This window comes from Leptonychotes weddellii, chromosome 7 (assembly GCF_054177405.1).
Source record: "Leptonychotes weddellii isolate Sample4059 chromosome 7, ASM5417740v2, whole genome shotgun sequence".
In the NCBI taxonomy this organism is placed as follows: domain Eukaryota; kingdom Metazoa; phylum Chordata; class Mammalia; order Carnivora; family Phocidae; genus Leptonychotes; species Leptonychotes weddellii.
In genome coordinates this window covers 62,052,759-62,073,641 of record NC_138375.1, presented here as the reverse complement: position 1 = coordinate 62,073,641, position 20,883 = coordinate 62,052,759, and positions in this window count along the sequence as shown.

Here is a 20,883-nt window from a genome sequence, read left to right as displayed (position 1 = left end):
ATTATTTCTAATTCTGCCCTATTTATTCTTTAAAAATATCAAAATAGTCTTCTAAAAATTTAATTTTACACAAAATCAGATTGGCATTTCTTATCTATTGCTTCAACATTTGTCTCTTTCTTTTCCTTTTTTTTTTTTAAGATTTTATTTATTTATTTGTTAGAGAGAGAGAGAGCATGTGCAAACAGGGGGGAGCAGCAGGCAGAGGGAGAGGGAGAAGCAGATTCCCCGCAAAGCAAGGAGCCAGATATGGGACCCGATCCCAGGACCCTGGGATCATGACCTGAGCCGAAGGCAGATGCTTAACCGACTGAACACCCAGGTGTCCCAACATTTGTCTCTTTCTTTTGTTTTTTACAATTTATACAGCTCCCACTTTACACTGCCACAGTAGGTAGGTCACAGCTAACATTGAAGACATGTGTGGGTAAGAATGATTCTTTGGTCAAACAAGCTAGGAAATCTAGTTCAAACACAAATTAAAAAGGTTGTTTGTTTGTCTTACAAAATTACTCATACATTTAAAATGTTAGTGTGTATCATCATTCTCCAAAGTGGAGATACGTTACTCGTTTTGCAAACTTCATCGACCACAAGGAAAAAAAATTTAAGAGTCATCTTGAGAAACTAACATTGCACAGAATACATTTATGAAATGCTGTTGAGAGTTTTATCATTGGTGATGACAAGGGTAATAATCATGAGTCTCAAAAGCTCTCGCTGGATCTCCCACCCAAGAATCCTGTATTCCTGCAATTTGACATCCTGCGAATATGTGGAAACTGTCCGTGACCTCCACTGTCCTCCCCTCTCTGGATCTCCATTCACCCCCCAGGGCAAACTCCACATTTTCTTAACATGGAGAGTCAGGAAGGTGGAGGCGGAAGGTGGTCCTGTAGTTTTCATCTTACAGAACTAAATATTGCCTCAGGCCCCAAGGACTAGGAGAGGCAGAACATTCTGGGGAATGCCAGGCACTAAAGGGTAACAGAACATACTTGTGAGGAGGCAGGGGTGATGAGGGGAGAGGAGGGATGGTGTTTGATGTTTATGTACCATTTAAATGTATATATTTATTTTTGAATAGGTTTATACCTGCAAATAGTAATAGACTCAAAATATACATGGGAGTATACAGTGGACCATAAGACTCTTCCTTTCCCATTTCCTCCAGTAACCCTATTTCCTGTTCCCCTTGCAAGAGTCACCTCCATTATTAGTTTGTTCTGTATCTCTTCAGAGATACTCTGTATTTTAGTAAACGAAAATGATATACATAGGCAGGTAGCTAGCCAGCTAGAATCCAGAAAATTTTATAATTAAAAAAATTGCTTAATGTTATGCATAAGAAAATGTAGAAAATAATATGATTCATATATAACAGAGGTAGCATTTCAAGTTGTGGGAGTAAACTGGATCATTTAATAGTATGAAGTTAGACAGCAAAAAAGGAAAATAAGCAAATACCAACCCTAAAAAATTTCAAAGTGAAACAATAAAAGTGCTAGAAAATAATGTGTTATATGTATGTACATATATTTGGCATATACATACACTCTTAGCCAAGTAAGCCTTCCAGCTTTTCTAAGTCGTGGAATAAAAGATTGTTAAATTTGACTATAAAGATTTTTTAAAAACAATCTTTATAGGTTAAATTCAATTAACAAATTGAAAAGATATATGGCAAATAAAAAATATTTTCAACCTATCAGCAGGAGAAAGGGCTAGTTCAATTCAATAAGAAAGTCCAAATTTCCAAATAAAAAAGTAGGGGAAAAATATAAATAGGCAGTTCACAAATATACATATATACATATATATGTACATATATGTATATATATAGCCAACATACACATGAAAACCTCACAATTAGACAAATTGGAATTTAAAAGTGAAGTAGCAGTGTATCAGAGGTCACAATCAACAGAGTGAAAATGCAACTAAAGGAATTGGTGAAAATATTTACAAATCATATATCTGATAAGAGGTTATTATCGTTATTATCCAAAATATGTAGTGAACTCCTACAACTCAACAACAAAAAACCAAATTAACCCCATTAAAAAACGGGCAAAATGCCAGGGGTTGGGGATGAGGAAAATAGGAAGAGGTTGTTAAAAGAGGACAAACTCTTGACTGTAAGATGAATAAGATCTGAGGATTTAATGTAAAACCTGGTGACTGTAGTTGATAACATTGTATTGTGTAACTGAAATTTGCTAAGAGAACAGAACTTAAATGTTCTCACCCAACAAACTAAAAGGTAAATATGTAAGGTGATGGATGTGTTAATTAACTGGATTCTAGGAATTCTTTCATAATGTGTACGTATGTCAAGTCACCATGATGCAAACTTTAAATATCCTACAACTTTTTATGACTTCAATAAAAATAAAAAAATAAAAAAAAGAACCAGATTTGGGGGTTAAAAAAAAAATGGGCCAAGGACTTGAATAGACATTTCTCCAAGGAAAATAAACAAATAATCAACAAGCATATGAAAAGATGTTCCAACTCATAAATCATTAAGGAAATGCAAACCAAAACCACAATGAGATAACACCGGTGCCCATTAGGATGACTACTATCAAAAAAGATAAACAGAAAATAACAAGTGATGGCAAGAATATGTATTTGTGTGTATCACATAGAGTGCTTGCTGCACAGAAAAAGAGCTCCTGTGTCTGTCTCTATTCCTTCCTACTCCCTTAGGAAGTTTCTGAGACACTTATCTATTGAGAAAGTAAAGTTGGCAGTGTCCTTTCAAATATAAAATCCTATAAGCCAGTTATCCAAGCAGTCTTGTGTTAATCACTCAGTGGTCTGGAGCCTTCTCATCCCGCCTCAGCTCACTCCCATAAGGCACTGGGTGGGGTATGTGATGATGCTTGTTCAATCTGGTTATATTAAAATGACTGTAATGCTTAAGAGGCTAGGCCACTCTTCCCTCCCTCTCCACCTCCCACCCCTCTCACCCACATACAAACAGAGGAGTAAATGTGTTGCAATCAGTGAGTTTAAAGGCATGTACTCAGGGCACCTGGGTGGCACTGTCAGTTAAGCATCTGACTCCTGGTTTCAGCTCAGGTCGTGATATCAGGGTCATGGGACTGAGCCTTGAGACAGGCCCTTTGCTCAGTGCTGTCTGCTTGAGATTCTCTTTCTCTCCCTCTGCCCCCCTCACACCCCGCCCCCGCTCATGCGCACGTGTGTGTGTACACATGCTCTCTCTCTCTCTCTCAAATAAATAAATCTTTAAAAAAAATAAATAAAGGCATGTGCTCTGTTAGAATTCCTGACAGTGACTATCATGCAAATCATGGCATTTATGAAGATTACAAATGCTATACAGAAACGCAGCATGAAAAGAACTCCTGCAAGCTCAGCCAATCTTTTTCCTCCTTTACTTCCCAGTAGTACTGCCTTGAACTACCCCAAGAAAAATTTAATTGTGTTCTTCAAAGTGTATTAGCCAGGATAGGCCATCCATTACCAATGGAATCAAGAGCATCCCTGGGGAGAGAAAACTGTTCTTGGCAAGGGGGTGGGGAGCCAAAAATATCTTAACCTTTTTATTTAAAAAGCACAGATATACATATAGTTCCTAAACAGAAAAAATGCTACGCCAGGGGTATTAAAATTTCATGAAGGGGCAATTATGAAAAAAGGTCTAGGAAGTCTACCTTGAGAAGTGATAAAAATACTGTTGAGAAACACTGGAGTAGGCTAAACTGCTATAAAAAAAAAACCCAAAATTTCAGTGGCTTTAGAAAACAAATTTTTTCTTACTGATATCACATACTGCTGAATAGTACGGGCCCTGGAGTCTGCTCCTCTCCACATAATCATAATCATGCAGGAACTCAGTCTCCTTCAGTCCAGTAGCTCCACCATTCCCTAGGACCCTTGAGAATCTTCCAGAATCCTCTCCATTTGGTTGCCCAATGAGCAAAGAAAGAGCAAGCAGAAGATAATAATAGGGCATTTTAGGGGCTAGGCTTGGCAGTGGGTGCACAATTTTCACCAACTTTGTACTGCCACAAACTGGTCACATGGCCTCTATCAAATGCAAGGCAACTGGGAAATATAGTCTAGCCTTGTCCAAGTAAGGGCAGAATAGAAATACTGGAGAGGAACAAGTAAGTCGTTGCCTCGTAAGACAGAGATTTTGAAGCTTTACTGGGGTCTCACAATTGATGAAAATTAAATTTAATTTAATACTTTCAACAATAAAATGTACCCTAGGAAAAAATGGAGAAGAGTTTATTTCAACCCTATTCTTCAGCTTTGGGTTCTCCTTCAATCTTCCCTTAACTTTACTAGTAGCAAGCATTTTAACTGGTTAATAAACAGAAAAAAAAAATTAAAGGTTTGTTTCCCAACATACTCAACATATTTCAATGTTGGAAAGAATATGGAGAAAAAGGTACAATTACCCTCTGTGTAAGTTGTAAACACCTATGAAGGGCACCTTGACAATATGTATAACAATTCTGCAGGCACATACCCATTGACATAGCAGCTCCACTTCTAGATATTTATCCTAGAGATATATTACCTCAAGTAAAAATAGTTCACCCTTGCATACTGCTTACCATGTCCTCACTAATAACTGACAGAGCTGGGGTTTAAACGCAAGCAGTTCATCTCTAGTCTCTACCGTTAACTACTATCTCTCTCATGCACACAGACATGTCAAAGCAGAAGACTAACAACATTAAATTAAATTAAAAACAACCTAAACATCCATCAATAAGGGAATGATTAAGTAAATTATGGTAACATCCAAACATCCAACAGACCACTACAAAGCTATTAAAAATAATGAGGCAGTTTTATATACACTGGTGAGAAAAAAATCTACAGGATTTACTACTGTTTAGCAAAAAAAAAAAAAAAAAGATTACAGTGGAAAACAATGCATATAGTAAGATATCATTGTATAAAAATTTTTTAAATGAATTTATTTTGGGGAAAAAAAATCGCAAGGAAAGAGTAATATTGATAGCCCCTTAAGAGAGACACTGAGAATCTGGTGGGAAACTTTCTGTGAACATCATTTTGTGCCACTAGAATTTTGAAATAGGTATTAGCAATTGCCATTTGAAACAAAAATAATTTTCACTAATGTGCAAAAACAATCTTTTCTAACTCATAAACTTCATTTGCCTAATCCAGCTAGAAGTAGAGTGGATCAACTGATACTCATTTATTACCTTCTCTTTCCTCTTATTACCTTCTCTTTCCTCCTATTACCTAGTAGCAGTTCACAGTTGTGTTAAACTGGGGAGGGGTGTAGGTGGGGGTCTGATTACATAAGCACATTACAGAGGCATATTTCTTATCACCTTGGCCATCTTGTTATCCTTGGTACCTGCTAGCTCAGATCGAAATACTCGCTGGATCCTCTCAAAACTCTCAATTCTAGCTCCTGGGATTTCCCGAGGCCTGATTCATGTTCTACCTAATTGAAAAAACTTCTTCCTGTGAGTTCTCTATCAGCATGGCTAAAGGCTTTCCCTGAAGTTAACAGGATGTGAATCAGAGCTGCCCAAAACCCCTCGGATTAGAGTAAGATTTTTATTTACATATTTATTTTAAATTTGTTTTAAATTTATTATTTATTTACACATTATTTTTTAAACCTCACAAAAATAGAGAAAATGAAATTTTTGACAGCATTTTCAGGAATGGAACTTAGTTTTCATAAGGTGAGGATAGAACAAATAGAAGGTCAATGTGAGGGCCAAAAAAATTAAGAAGCCTCATAAGGTTGTCCAATGGATAAGACCTTATTACCTCACTTCTCTCTTTCAGTAGGGATCCCAATATCCGAACTTTCCAAACATGTTGCAGAATTCCACTTCTCAGCCCCCCGCCTCTCTGGATGCATGAGAATCACCTATATTTGACAAGATACACTTCTTCCCCTTTTTTTTTCATTTAAGGAATGTTATACTGCCTTTCCTCACCATGTGAAAGCTGCCAGTGTTTTGTGCTTCTAGACAGCCTTTTGGAATTCCCTATTAGTGCTTATCAAACTGTTATGTACATTAAAGGAGATTCTGTTAAAAATGCAGTTTCTAATTCAGTAGCTTGGCGGGGGGGCGGGAGCAGGGACTGAGATTCCACATTTCTATTGGGTAGTGCCAATGCTGCTGATCCAGAGAACACACTTCAAGTAGGAAGGCCCCAGAGAGACCTTAATGCTAAAGAAGAAGCCAGAGCAAGCAGTACCATTCTGAGTACGTGCATATGTGTATGTGGCCATAAGGAATAGAAAAGTGGGATACATAGCCATATTATGAAAGGTTCTATGGAACAGCATATGCAGAAGCAGAATAGCATTTTTAAAAAAGTTTTTTTAATTTATTTGACAGAGAGAGACACAGCGAGAGAGGGAACACAAGCAGGGGGGAGTGGGAGAGGGAGAAGCAGGCTTCCCCCAGAGCAGGGAGACTGATGCAGGGCTCGATCCCAGGACGCTGGGATCACAACCTGAGCTGTAGGCAGATGCTTAATGACTGAGCCACCCAGGTGCCCCAGCAGAATAGCATTTTGATTAAAAGCATGAGATTGCAGCCTGACAAGCTTTATTTCAAGCTACCAGTGTCATTATTCACACCTACATAAAAGTGCCATCACTCACAATCTTGGAAAAGGAATTTAACCATGCTAAGCTTCTGTACTCTGGTAGTTAAGGGTAACAATAATAGGTGGACCCTTATGATATTGTCATTTTTTATAAGTCAGAAATGGCCAAATGTGGATAATTTTATATGATTCAACCTAATAGCATCACTTCCTAGAGCAGTTGTGAATATTAAAAGGGATAGTATATGTGATGATCATAACACAGTTCTAAGAAACCATTGAATAAGAGCACAATAGATTCTAGTATATATTACCTTAGTGTGTACACATACCCTTTAAAGCATGAGGATGGGAAGAAATATTTTTGTTTTTTCTCCTTATCATCTGGAGTCTTCTTGAATTTTTCTTTTCCTTTTTTTTTTTTCCTATGAATATAATACTGGGCTTAAGATCACTAACTCTGGAGCCTAACTTACTGAATTCCAATCCACCAGGTATTAGCTGTGTGACTTTTAGAAATTTACTTTACCTTCCTATGCCTCAGTGTTCTCACCTGTAAAATGGAGAAATAATAGTATCTACTTCATTAGTATTGTTGTGATATTAAATGAGCTAATCTTATAAATTGATTACAGCAAAAGCATTGGGTTGGGTTATTTATTTATTTATTTATTGTTTATTTTAAGAGAGAGAGCATGAGTGGGAGGGGCAGAGGGAGAGAGAATCCCAAGCAAACTCCTCACAAGCACGGAGTCCCATTCAGGGCTTGATCTCACTACCCCCAGATCCCAACCCCGAGATCTCCACTCCAGCCAAACCCAGGATTCACTATGAAAGAGAAAGAAAGAAAGAAAGAAAGAAAGAAAGAAAGAAAGAAAGAAAGAAAGAAAGAAAGAAAGAAGCAAAAACAAAGAAGAGAAGAAAGAGAGAAGAAAGCAGATGTGGAATTGAAAGAGTAAAAAGCAAATGATAAAGCAAAATGGCTCAGCCCAATGTGAACTTTGTATAATACAAAATTAATAATGGTCATATCAATATTAAAGTAAACCAAATTGCAAAAAGACAAAGCACTTCAAGAAAAGAATAGCATATTTTGGAAAGATCATCAATTTTAACAGAAATTTGCCATACTCCCTTCTAACCAACGCTGATTTTTTGGCAGCAGATAGCCATTGGAATCTTACAGCAGTAGATGGAGACAGGGAATAAGATGACTATAATGAAATGACCATACATGGGGAGATAAGGCAAAAGGGAAGAGGTAAGTGATAAACGGATATAAGTGCAAGTGAAAGAGTGAAAACCAAACCCAACAGGCTGTCCTATCACTGTCTACACAACACTGAAGCAGTGCTTGCATGCAGGGAAAACAAACATCAGCTAACATTTGAACTGAAGTGAAGTGAAATAAAGCAAAGCAAGAGAACAGAAATATGGGAACAAAACAAGATAATGGCTCAACCAGTCAACGTTGGAATGAAAAACAAACTGAACTGGGAGAAGAAACTTTTATAACCAAATAAAACAAGATAATAAAGCAGCAACAAGATCAAATTTCTGATTTTAAATGCCAAGCAAAGTTGCAATGACCAAGGCAACATAAAACCAATCCAGGGGCACCTGGGTGATGCAGTAGGTTAAGTGGCTGACTCCTGGATTTGGCTGGGGTGGAGATCTCGGGGTTGGGATCTGGGGGTAGTGAATCAAGCCCTGCATGGGGCTCTGTGCTCAGTGAGGAGTTTGCTTGGGACTCTCTTTCCCTCTCCCTCTTCCCCTCCCACTTATGCTCTCTCTTAAAATAAACAATAAATAAATAAATAAATCTTAAAAAAAAAAACCCAATCCAATGCTTTTGGAAAATTAAGATGAATAAGAAAAAATTATTCAGACAGGTTTTTTTTAAGATTTTATTTATTTATTTGAGAGAGAGAGACAGAGCGAGAGCGAGAGCGAGAGAGAGAGAGAGAGCGCATGAGCAGGAGGAAGGGCAGAGAGAGAGGGAGAAACAGGCTCCCCGCTGAGCAGGAAGTCCATTGCGGGGGCTTGATCCCAGGCCCCTGGGATCATGACCTGAGCCAAAGGCAGAGATTTAACTGACTGAGCCACCCAGGTGCCCCTATTCGGACAGTTTTAAGCAAAAAAGTATTTCCACTTCCTTTAGTCAGGCTGCCTGGAGATGCAGAAAGATACCTGAGTTCTAGTTTTAGTTCTGCCGTTGACAATTTATAGCCAACAGTAATTTAACTTTCCTTATATATATTAAAAATACTGAATTTTTTTGAAAAAAAATTAGAAAAAATTACATTTACTCAAGGTAAAATGAGAGATTGCATTAAGATTCAGTGAATCTGCAAAGTAAAAGAATGATTGTCTTTTTGCTTCTATCTCTTTGGTACATCTTTAGCAGGAAGTTGAATTGGAAGTTTATAATCTATTTATATAATCAACTACAGATTATCCATTTCTGATTAATTTTCTTTCCAGATTTTGAACTGTGTGGCTCATTTTAATTACATTCTATTAGTGTTGTTTACTACCTCCATTTATTTTACAGTGGCATTTAAAACTTGCCCTATGCCAGGAACTGTGCTAGATCCAAGCAATATTTATCCTTGCAGCCATTCTTCACAGTCATTATTACTGTGATTATTCCCATTTTTTCACACAAATTATTATTATTTCCATTTTACAAGTGAGAAATGAGATTTCTTGAGGCCAAGGAAATTTGTGTTGACCTAAATTACACAGCTAGTAACAGGCAGCACTGGAATTAGAATGTGAAGTTGTGTGTAACTCCAAAGCATGTTCTCTTTATATGGTACTGTGTGGGTCCCCTTGGAGCCTTTAACTGAATACTGATTGGCACTGGCACATAAAGATAATACCAGATGCCAGGAAAAGAATCATGTAGAAGGGCAGTGAGAATAATCCCTTGCTCACGCAAGGCTAGGAATAATACGTGACCAAAGTGGAAAAGCTCATAATTCATAGGTCATCAGGTAGACTACTCAGAAAGTTATAGCCATTGTTCTAGAGAAATATTAACCATAGACTCTGATTCCACCTAGCAAAACTTAAACACAGGAATCAAATGAATTAAACTTTCTTTTTTTTTTTTAAAAGATTTTATTTATTTATTTGAGAGAGAGAGAATGAGAGAGAGCACATGAGAGGGGGGAGGGTCAGAGGGAGAAGCAGACTCCCTGCTGAGCAGGGAGCCCAATACGGGACTCTATCCTGGGACTCCAGGATCATGACCTGAGCCGAAGGCAGTTGCTTAACCAACTGAGCCACCCAGGTGCCCTGAATTAAACTTTCCTATTAGCTATGTCCCAGAATAAAGTACAAAATATTCAACTCCTAACAAGGTAAAATGTACAAATCTACACTATCACTCATCCAATCAAAAGTTACTAGGAGCGCAAGAAAGAAGAAAAATGCTACTCATAATGAGTAGAAGAAATCAATCAATAGAAGGACATCCAGAAATGACAGATAAAAGAATTAGTAGAGAGAACACTAAATAGTTAATAAAACTATATTCCATATATTTAATAAGATAGAGAAAAGATTGAGCTTGTTAAATACAAACATGAAAGATATTTTAGAAATCCCAAATAAAATTTCTAAAAATGACAAATGCAAATCTGAAATTAAAAATACACTGGATGACATTAACAACATACTGAACTCAGCAGGAGAAAAAAATGGTTAACTTGAGGATATAACAATAGAAAGAATCCAAAATGAAACACAAATAAAATGTTGGAAAAAATGTTTAAGGAATCAGTGTGCCTCAGGACAACTTTAAGTGGCCCAATGTATATGTAATTGGTGTTCGCAAAGAGTGGGGGACAGAAAAAATATTTGAAGAAATAATGGCCATTTTCCAAATTTGATGAAAACTATAAACCCACAGATGCAAATTCAACAAGGCCTAAGCATAAGAAACATGATGAAAACTACATTATGGCACATCATAATCAAATAGCTTACAACCAATGATGAAGATTTTATTCTTTCTGATGCTATTATAAATCGGATTTGCTTTCTTAATTTCTCTTTCATTGTTAGTGTACGTAACTGCACCCGATTTTTGCATATTAATTTTATATCCTGCAGCTTTGCTGAATTTATTAGTTCTAACAGGTTTTTGTTCTTTTTTGGTGGAGTCTTTTGGATTTTTTATATATAATATCATGTCATCTGCAAATATGACAATTTTACTTCTTCCTTTCTGATTTGGATGCCTTTTATTTCTTTTTCTTGCCTAACTGAGCTGATAGGAATTCCAGTACTAAGCTGAATATATGTGGTGAGAGTGGGCATCCTTGTCTCATTCCTGATCTCAGAGGAAAAACTTTCAGCTTTCAACACTGAATATGTTAGCTGTGGACTTCTCATATATGGCCTTTATTATGTTGAGTTACATTCTCTCTATGCCCATTTTTTTGAGTGTTTTTATCATGAAAGAATATTAAATTTTGTCAAATGCTTTTTCTACATCTATTGAGATGATCATATGATTTTTACTCTTCATTTTGTTAATGTGGTGTATCACATTGATTGATTTGAGATGATGAAACAACCTTGCATCCCTGGAAAAAATTCCACTTGATTATGGTGTACAATCTTTTTAATGTAACTGATGAACTCAGTTTGTTAATATTTTATTGAAGATTTTTACATCCATGTTCATCAGGGATATTGGCCTATAATTATCCTTTTTTGTTGTCCCTTTGTCTGGTGTTGTTATCAGGGTAACGCTGGCCTTGTAAAATGAGCTTGGAAAGTACTCCCTTCTTTTCTATTGTTTGGAAGACTTGGAGAAGGATTGGTATTATTTATTCTTTAAATGTTTGGTAGAATTCACAGTGAAGCCATCTGATCTTTGTTAGAAGGTTGTTAATTACTGTTTCAATCTCCTTGCTAGTAATTGGTCTGTTCAGATTTTCTATTTCTTCATGACTCAGTCTTGGTAGGTTGTATGTTTCTAGGAATTTATCTATTTCTTTTAGGTTGTCCAATTTGCCAGTGTATAATTGTTCATGGTAGTCTCTTATGATCCTTTGTATTTGTGTGGAATCAATTATAATGCCTACTGTCTCATTTAGAATTTTATTTATTTGGGTCTTCTTTTTTTTTTTTTTTGGTCAGTCTGGCTAAAGATCTATTTTGTTTTTATTTTCTATAAACTAGCTCTTAGTTTTATTGATCTTATCTATTGTCTTTTTAATATCTACTTAATCATTTCCACTTTGATCTTTGTTATATCCTTCCTCCTGCTAACTTTGCACTTAGTTTGTTCATTTTCTCATTCCTTAATGTGCATAGTAAAATTTTTTATTTGAGATCTTTTATATTAGTGTAGGCATTTATCACTATAAACTTCCCTCTTAGACTACTTTTGCTGCACCCCACAAGTTTTGGTATGTCGTGTTTCCTTTTTCATTTTTCTCAAGACTTTTTTTTTCTCCCCAAGAGCTTTTGACTTCTCGTTTTGATTTTGTCTTTGACCCTCTGGTTATTCAAGAGCATGTTGCTTAATGTGCATATACTTATGAATTTTCTAGTTTACTTCTTGTAATTGATTTCTAGTTTCATACTAGAAATTGTGGTCAAAAAGGATTCTCAACATGATTTCAATCTTCTTGATCTTCATCATCCAACTGAAGAATGTTTCATATGTGCTTGAGAAGAATGTGTATTCTGCTGCTATTGGATGGAATGTTCTTAAAATATCTAAGTCCATCTGGTCTAATATGTCATTTAAGTATAATGTTTCCTGGGGCACCTGGATGCCTCAGTTGGTTAAGCCTCCAACTCTGGACTTCAACTCAGGTCATGACCTCAGGGTCATGAGATGGAGCCTCACTGGGCTCCACACTGGGCATGGAGCCTGCTTAAGATTCTCTCTCCCTCTCCCTCTGCCCCTCCCGGCCCTGCTCACTCAGGCTCTTGCTCTATCTCAAATAAATACATACATACATACATACATACATACATACATACATACATACATAAATAAATACAATGTTTCCTTACTGATTTTCTGTTTGGATGATCTAACCATTATTGAAAGTGGGTACTGAAGTCCCCTACTATTATTACCTTGCTATTTCTCCCTTCAAGTTCGTTAATATTTGCTTTATATAATAAGGTGCTCCTACCTTGGGTGCATAAATATTTACAGCTGTTGTATCCTCTTGATGAATTGACCTCTTTATCATTTTATAATGACATTATTTATCTTTATTAGTCTTTGTCTTTTTTATTTTACAGTCTTTGTCTACGTAAAGCTCCTCCAGCTTTATTTTGGAGATTTAAGGTACAGCATAGTTATTATAGTTAATAACATTTTATTATATACTTGAAAGTTACTAAGATTAAATCTTAAATCTTCTCATCACAAAAAAGAAATGGTAAGTATTTGAAGTGATTCAGGTGTTAGCTAACAATATGATGGTAATCATTTTGCAATATGCTAGGGTATCAAATCAACACTTTGTACACCTTAAACTTATACAATGTTACATGTCCATTATTGTGTGTGTGTGTGTGTGTGTACACATATAGATAAGCCTAGGGGGAAAAAAGAAGAACCAGTGAGGAAGAGAAAATCTTAAAAGCATGAAAGATGAAAAAGACATCTTATGTTCATCCTTGTATCAGAAAGATGACAGTGGATTTCTTTTTTGGAGATAATGCAAACCATTAGACATTAGAGGAAATCTTTAAAATAATGAAAAGGAAAACTTTCTATTTTCAGCAAAATACCTTATCAAATTGAAGGCAAAAAAAGCAGAGAGATTCAGACATACAAAGTCTGAAATAGTTATTACCTGCATATCTGAACTACAAAAAAATGCTAAAGCAAGTTCCTTACTAAAGAGGGAAATATGAATATAAAACATAAAGAAGGACACAGGAAATAATAACTACATGGGTAAATATATAAGGTAAATCTTTCTTATTTTAAAAACTCTTTGAAAGATAATTGCTTTTTAAACATACGATTAATGTGCAATTTTAAAAAATATGTAGAAATAAAAATATGAGCAACTGGATAGAAGTCAAGAGGGGGGAAATAGAAATATACTTCAATAACACAACTATACTACACATAAAATGATATATTACTTGAAGCTACACTGTGATAATCTAAAGATAGGTACTATAAATTCTAAAGCAGCCACACACACAAAAGAACTAAGGCCAATAAGCAAATAAGGCAATAAAATGGAATAAAAAGTACTGAATTAATTCAAAAGAAGGCAGAGAAAATGAAAACAGAAAATTTTTAAATAATAATATAATTATATACATATAATTTTCACTACAAGAATTTTTTTTCCTGCAACTTGTCAGATAGATATGTATGCTATGTAATGAATGGTTGTGTCCCCCAAAATTCAAATGTTGAAGCCTTAATCCATGACGTGAAGGTATTTGGAGATGGAGCATGTGGGAGATAAGCAGGTCATGAGTGTGGAACTCTCACAATGGTATTAGTGGCCTACTCCTAATTAGTGTCCTAATAAGTGTCATAAGAAGAGACACCAGAGGGATGATCTCTCTCTCCATCACATGTGAATAGAGTTGTGTGCAAGCCAGGAAGAGAGCTCTAACCAAAAACCGAAGTAGCCAGCATCTTAGTCATTGACTCCCCAGCCTTTAGAACTGTGAGAAATAAATGTTAACAACCGTTTAAGTCATCTGGTTTATGGTATTCTGTTATAGCAGCCCAAGGAGAGGAAAACACACTTAGCCTCAGTCTGCAACTGAAAAATAATAACTCATGAAGATAGTTACTCCAAGCCCTTTGCAAAAGGAGATAAAAACGTCCACGGCTGTTCATTACGTAATTGCTCCGGAACACTGTTTCTCAGGTGCGTGTGATGCTGCACACTCTCACTGAGACACCTAGTGGTGGGCAGTTTATCTGAAGATGAAAGGAGACCTGTACTCTCAGTGTTTTACATTTTAACTCATAAAATGCACAGTTGGGCCTCTCCCCAAAGGGCTTTTGATATATTAACTTCTCTTTACATCACCCCAGTGAGGCATAAAGAGAAAACAGAGGGGCGCCAGGGTAGCTCAAATGGTTAAGCGTCTGCCTTGGGCTCAGGTCATGATCTCAGGGTCCTGGGATCAGGCCCCACATCGGGCTTCCTGCTCAGTGGGGAGTCTGCTTCTCCCTCTCCCTCCGCCCCTCCCCTTACCTCCCTCTCACTTCCCCCTACCACCAACCTCCCCCCTGCCTCGTGCTCTCTCCCTCTCTCTCTCTAATGAATAAATAAAATCTTAAAAAAAAGAGAGCGAGAAAATAGAATGTGTGAGCAAAGACAGGACCATATGCCCTCATCTCCTGGTTCCTATACTAGTTGACTACTCATTAACCCACTACATTTAAATTTTAATTATTAATAATCAAATAGTTTTTAATAATAATTTTAATTAACTCTGTGTTTTTTAAAAAATCATTTATTTACAAAATAAAATTCCACAAGCCATTAACTGAATCTTTGAATTTACTTTTGTGCAACTAATAAATAGTCTGCTCTAGTTAATAAACATTAACTAGAACAGAATTACATTAAGATATAATGAGGCCACGTTCTAGGCCCTAAACAGAATGCGGATATAAGCACCATATCTGAGGGGCACCTGGGTGGCTCAGTCCTTAAGCGTCTGCCTTCAGCTCAGGTCATGATCTCAGGGTCCTGGGATCGAGCCCCGCATCAGGCTCCCTGCTCAGGGGGAAGCCTGCTTCTCCCTCTCCCACTCCCCCTGCTTGTGTTCCCTCTCGCTGTGTCTCTTTCTGTCAAATAAATAAAATTAAAAAAAAAAAGCACCATATCTGAATTAAAATGCATAAGTCTGAAATTATCAAAATTATTCAAAAACTATTGTTCTCTAGAAGAAATCCCTCAAAAAATTAAGTCGCCAATAGAAAGCCTCTGACTTTGCAAAAATTCAAGTATACATGGGAAAAGTAATTCAGCTCATTGTATCAGAGAAGTTTGGGGGTTTACAGGGAATGCAAGTATCCTCATTTAATTAAATTACAATGAAGTTATACATTGGCACGCTCTTCTAATAGGAATAGCACTGACATTGTAATTCTATAAATCTCTTCTTACAAACAGGTGAGAGAAGCCTATATTCTCTGAGATACAGAGTTATTGAGGTTCATTCCTGGCTTTGTACAATAACGAAGTATGAAGTACTTACGGTAGATCTTTGTTTTTAAATTCCATCTCTTCTTTTCAAATGCATTTTTGAAATGAGGTCTGTAAACTTTTTCTGTAAATGGCCAGATACCAAATATTTTAAGCTTTGCAGGCCAGATGGTTTCTGTCTCAACTACACAACTCTGTCTTCGCAGCACAAGAGGGGCCAGAGAATGCTGTGGAAAAAATGGGCATGTCTGTATTCCAATAAGTTTTATTTACAAAAACAGGCAGGTGAACATGATTCAGCCTACAGGCTGGAGTTTGCTGACCTGCTCCAAATTCCCAACATCTGTTCTAGATGATAGTCCCACCTGAGGACAGGCCCCAGGTCAAACTCTTAGACCCCATATTTCTTTGCTGTCCACTTATACTCCTCAACCCTCCATGGTCTCCTCCTTCTTCCTATTTCTTCCCCTCTCCACCCCACCCTGAATCTGGAATTCTCAGGCAACCCTTTCTCAGAAACTCTGACTGGCTCTATGGGAAGAAAATAGGCCTTGAGGCACTGCCATAAAATGGGTATTAAAGACTTACTACGTTTTGGAGAGGAAATACTTAGGGTGATTGTTTAACCCAGATACATTATTGATAAGAGTGGGATTCAGGATAGGGGAAATACTTGGAGGCCCTCAGACATATCAGACGAGAAACAAGCTAGGGGCCACCACCTGACTCACATAATGGTCACTTTTCTTGAAAGCATTTTATATGTAAACAATGAGGGCTCAACCAAGAAGCAAGTTACACAACAGAGTCAAGTAGGTGTGCGTGTATGTAGCTTACTTACAAATCTCGGCTGACGATATTACTAGGAAGAGATGTCATTTGAAAAAAAAAAAAAGGAAAATTGCAGAATTTCTTATAACTCATCTTTCACACTTAAACTAAGAGTAGGGAAACTTTTTTCTAAAAATTAAAATTTAATTATACAAGAACCACATTTCCCATGTAAAAGTTATAGAACTAGTACGATGCCACAAGGCAGACACAAAAGGCGATGAAGCTGATGATTTCAAGTGATAACATGCTGGTGACCCCTGTAGGTAACTGTATCAGTCAGGGGCCCCACGGGAAACCAATGGCACACTCAAACTGGGTAACTGTAGAAGAATTTAACAAAAGAACTATTTACAAAGGGTATAAGTAGGGAAATCAACAATAATCATATAATTTATTCTTTAAATTGTGCCACTTTTAAGGATAAAAAGAAGCTTTATTAATAAATTATGCCAGGACAATGGGTATAGAACTGGGTCTGGCCCAGCCAAATTGTAACACTCAGAATAGAGCTGTACCCTTAGGCTAGCAAGAATAAGGGGCCATTATCACCCTAAGACCTAAAAACATGAAGAAAGGGAATGGTTACCAAAACCTGAAAGGTAGCAAGATGAAAAAATCAACCAACAGGAGCTAGGGCCCTCAGGAGAGGAAAGCATCCAGTCTGGGAGGAGCCAACCTGGAGGGAGTGGGTGAATTAAAATCCCAAATTCACTGTTCTTCTACTCCCTGATTGCTTACCAAAATCTCCCATTGGCTGAACCCAACCAGAAGCTGGAGGTCAAGGAGCTCCAGAGAGCCTATTGCTGCAGTTCTTATGAGCCAGCTTCCCTAGAGTATAAAGCAGGGCAGGGAAAGGGTGGACAGTATATCTGGAGGTATTTGGTGTAGTAAATATCTTTGCAAAGGTATTAAAATTGGAGCTATCCTTCAGCTCTGACCTCTTCTCCAACTCTTTTGAAGCATTCTAAGAAAGCTCAATGGCTACCTTTTTCCTGAACAATCTTCTGCCTGTTCATTGCTTATTAGATTGTAGAAGAATAAAGTAAGCAAGATCTTTTACCTCCAGTTGGTTGAGGGTAAGACTGTTTCTTTACACAGGAATGAGTGCAGGCCCTAGGTTTTCATGCATCTATTTGGCCTCTTTCACTCCCTAATTCAAAAATATCTGGGAACATTTCTCAGCCTTAGGCTGATTATGTAGGTATCATTAGCCTTGGAATAAAATAAAATAAAAGAGATTTTTTTTTGCATTTGTCATAAGAAACTCCCTCACTCCACTTTCTGGTCTAGAAATGTCCCCAAAGGATCTTAGAGGAAGTATGGAGTTTGGTAAAACCAATCAATGGTTCAAACCAACAACAAGGCTGCTTGAGTACAAATGCGTAATGCAAAATTAGTGGGCAAAATGGACACATGCCACAGTCATCACAAACCATCACTGACCACTTCACATTACATAAACACTACACCTGACTATGACCAATGAAGGGAGAATATAAAGAAAGAATGTTCACTTCTGCAAAGTGTGGCCCATCCTTTCTTGATAAGTGAGAACCAAAAGGTGGAGTGATTATATCTTTACTTCCAGACCTAACTACTGGGGAAAGTGCATTTTCATACTTCCTAAAATATTACCAAGCAAAGGTGTGTGTCATCCACTTTTCTTACTCCATAGTAGAAAACCTCTCCCCTTTCATCAGTAATCCATGTGACATCCTTTCCATTTTTAAGTCCAATGACAATATGCTTTAAAAAAGTAAAAATTTTTAATTGAAAAAATAGCACCTCTTTTTCCTGACAACTTGGATCTATGTCTTCAAACACAGACTGAATTTTGCATGAGGACTAGGCTACCTTAAATATTCAGGTTAGTTAAAAGAAGAAGATAAAGTAAATTTAAAAGGAGTCAGGGAAAGAATAAGAGTAAGAGAATGAAAAAGAAAGAGAACTGTTATTAAAAACAGTAACAAAAATACTAAGAAAAGAAAAGAATGGCAGATCTTTCTAGTGAAGGTAAGAGACAACAGCTGTATTATGGGTCATTTTCTGGCCCAGTTCATGGGTGAGAGTATTCCCTAAGCTCTCTGAGTAATCAGAGTGCAGCAAATGATCTCGCTTCTGTTTCCTACCATAAGAAAGACACAATTCTTGACCTAACCTAGTATTTCCCTAACTACACATACAGATACTGCTCATACCTTCAGCATTTGAACAAAGAGAAAGAGAAAAAAAAAAAAAAACAAAAAACAGAAAGTTATTCAGCCCACCAGGAATTTTCAGAGATTCCCTTATCTGAGTGGTAGCCCCAGGCAAGCCATAAGTGGATTCTAGCAGGAAGGCAGCGAAAAGCTAGGAAAAAAAGAATCTTTCTAGAGAGATTCCTTCATATTAAGTAATTTGCTTCCTAACAATGATCTTCAAAGAAGGTTAATGTATTTTAATCTATTGAGGGTTTACTGAATATCTGTTACATGCAGCACATAAGACCGAACTGTGGTGGTTATGATGATGATCACAGGCATAAGACAAATTGGCTTCCCCTAACAAACAGAACCCTTCCAGTTCTCTCCTTTGCAATGGTTTCTTGGAAAATCAGAACCACTTTTGAGCTTGTCTTAATTCCCCAGTTTTCTTTTTAAATTAAAGTATAGCCAACACAAAATGTTGCATTAGTTTCAGGTATATGACATAGTGATTTGACAATCTATCCCTTATGCTATGCTCACCACAAGTGTAGCTACCATCTGTCACTATACAATGCTAATTCAGTACCATTGACTATATTCCCTGTGTTGTACGTTTTATTCTCGTGATGTATATATCCATAACCGGGCACCTGTATCTCCCACTCCCCTTCACCCTTAGTTCTCTAGTTCTTAATAATGTTATTCTATGGCTTCTCGTACCTGATTCACATTTCCTTTAATTCCTTGGTTTCTTTCTTTTGCCTTATCTTGACGGTTTCTTACCTTCTGGTACCAATATATTTACTGCAAGTCACTTCAAATGTTTTTGGAAAAAGTAAATTGATGTTGAACAAATCAATATTACAAAACATTTCTTGCTTCTAAAGACATCACAGTCTAATAAAAAGATAAAGTTGAAAAATATTATTGAAATATTACATCATGAATGGAGATCATGAAAGAGAAGCCCAAAATAAATATGTCTTAAAGAGGAGTGACACCACATCCAGGTAGGAGACCACTTTTGGATATGTCCGGTGAAATGAGCGTTGAATTACAAGAGAATATCAACACCTGAGGGTGTGAGGCTGGGAAGAGGAAATAAGCTTTCTTCTTGCAAAGAAGAAAATATGCACATTTAGAGCATATTAAAGTCAGATACTATTTGGCAGAAGCCTAAGAGAATGAAGGAGATAAGGCTGGAAAGACAGCTGGGAGCCAAGCGATTATATATGTCAAGGTAACTGCGAGTCTATCAAACAGAAAAGTGATATGATCAAAGTGATCTCAGAGGTCACATAGTTACAGATAAGGAAATTAGGGGCTTTGGGGATAAGTGTTTAGCAGTATGTTTAACAGGCAAAGAGATGACTTCCTGGATGCCTGAGGAGGAGGCACCTTGTCTGCATAATCTCTACAAAGACCCACATAGATGCAGTTTTAAAAGACAAGCAAGGGAAGGGAGGCAACTCAGTCACACCCTAGAAAAATGCAAGTTGAACCTCACGGAGGGCTGCTTTCTTCTGTCCCTATTCCCATCAGCATATCCCAACCCAGTGAAGAAATCTGTCTCTAGCTCCTGCTTGCTGACCAGAAACACCTCTGATGTCACAAAAGATGAATCAAGCTTTGGCATCATCCCACAACACCCTGAAAAGTTGGTGATGGGGGAGAGGGGCAGCGAGATTTCTTTCCCAAATGATGCTGCCATGACAAAAAAACCCCTAAACTTGGAAGATTCCAGAAAAGCCCATTTGGAAGTCATCGGTGAATCAGCGCCTTTCCATGACTCGGGTTAGCGCCACAGTCTTTATCCCCAGGCCTTAACTAGCGAACTGGGTCCAGCTGTACTGGTACAGCTGTTGAGCGCCTTCTATGAAAAAAAGTTCACTTCTGGCCCGAGTCCCCACCCCACCCCCACCCCTGAGTCTGTGCTTTTCCCGCTTCCCTCGCCACCCCCTGCAGTTGTTCCCAGGCCCCGCGTAGCCTGTGACCTTAGCTAGCACTCACGTGGGGCTCCCTGCCTCAGCGGCTTCGGTGATGATTCCTAGGAACTTCCCAAGGACCAGGGCTCTGCAGGCTCTGAC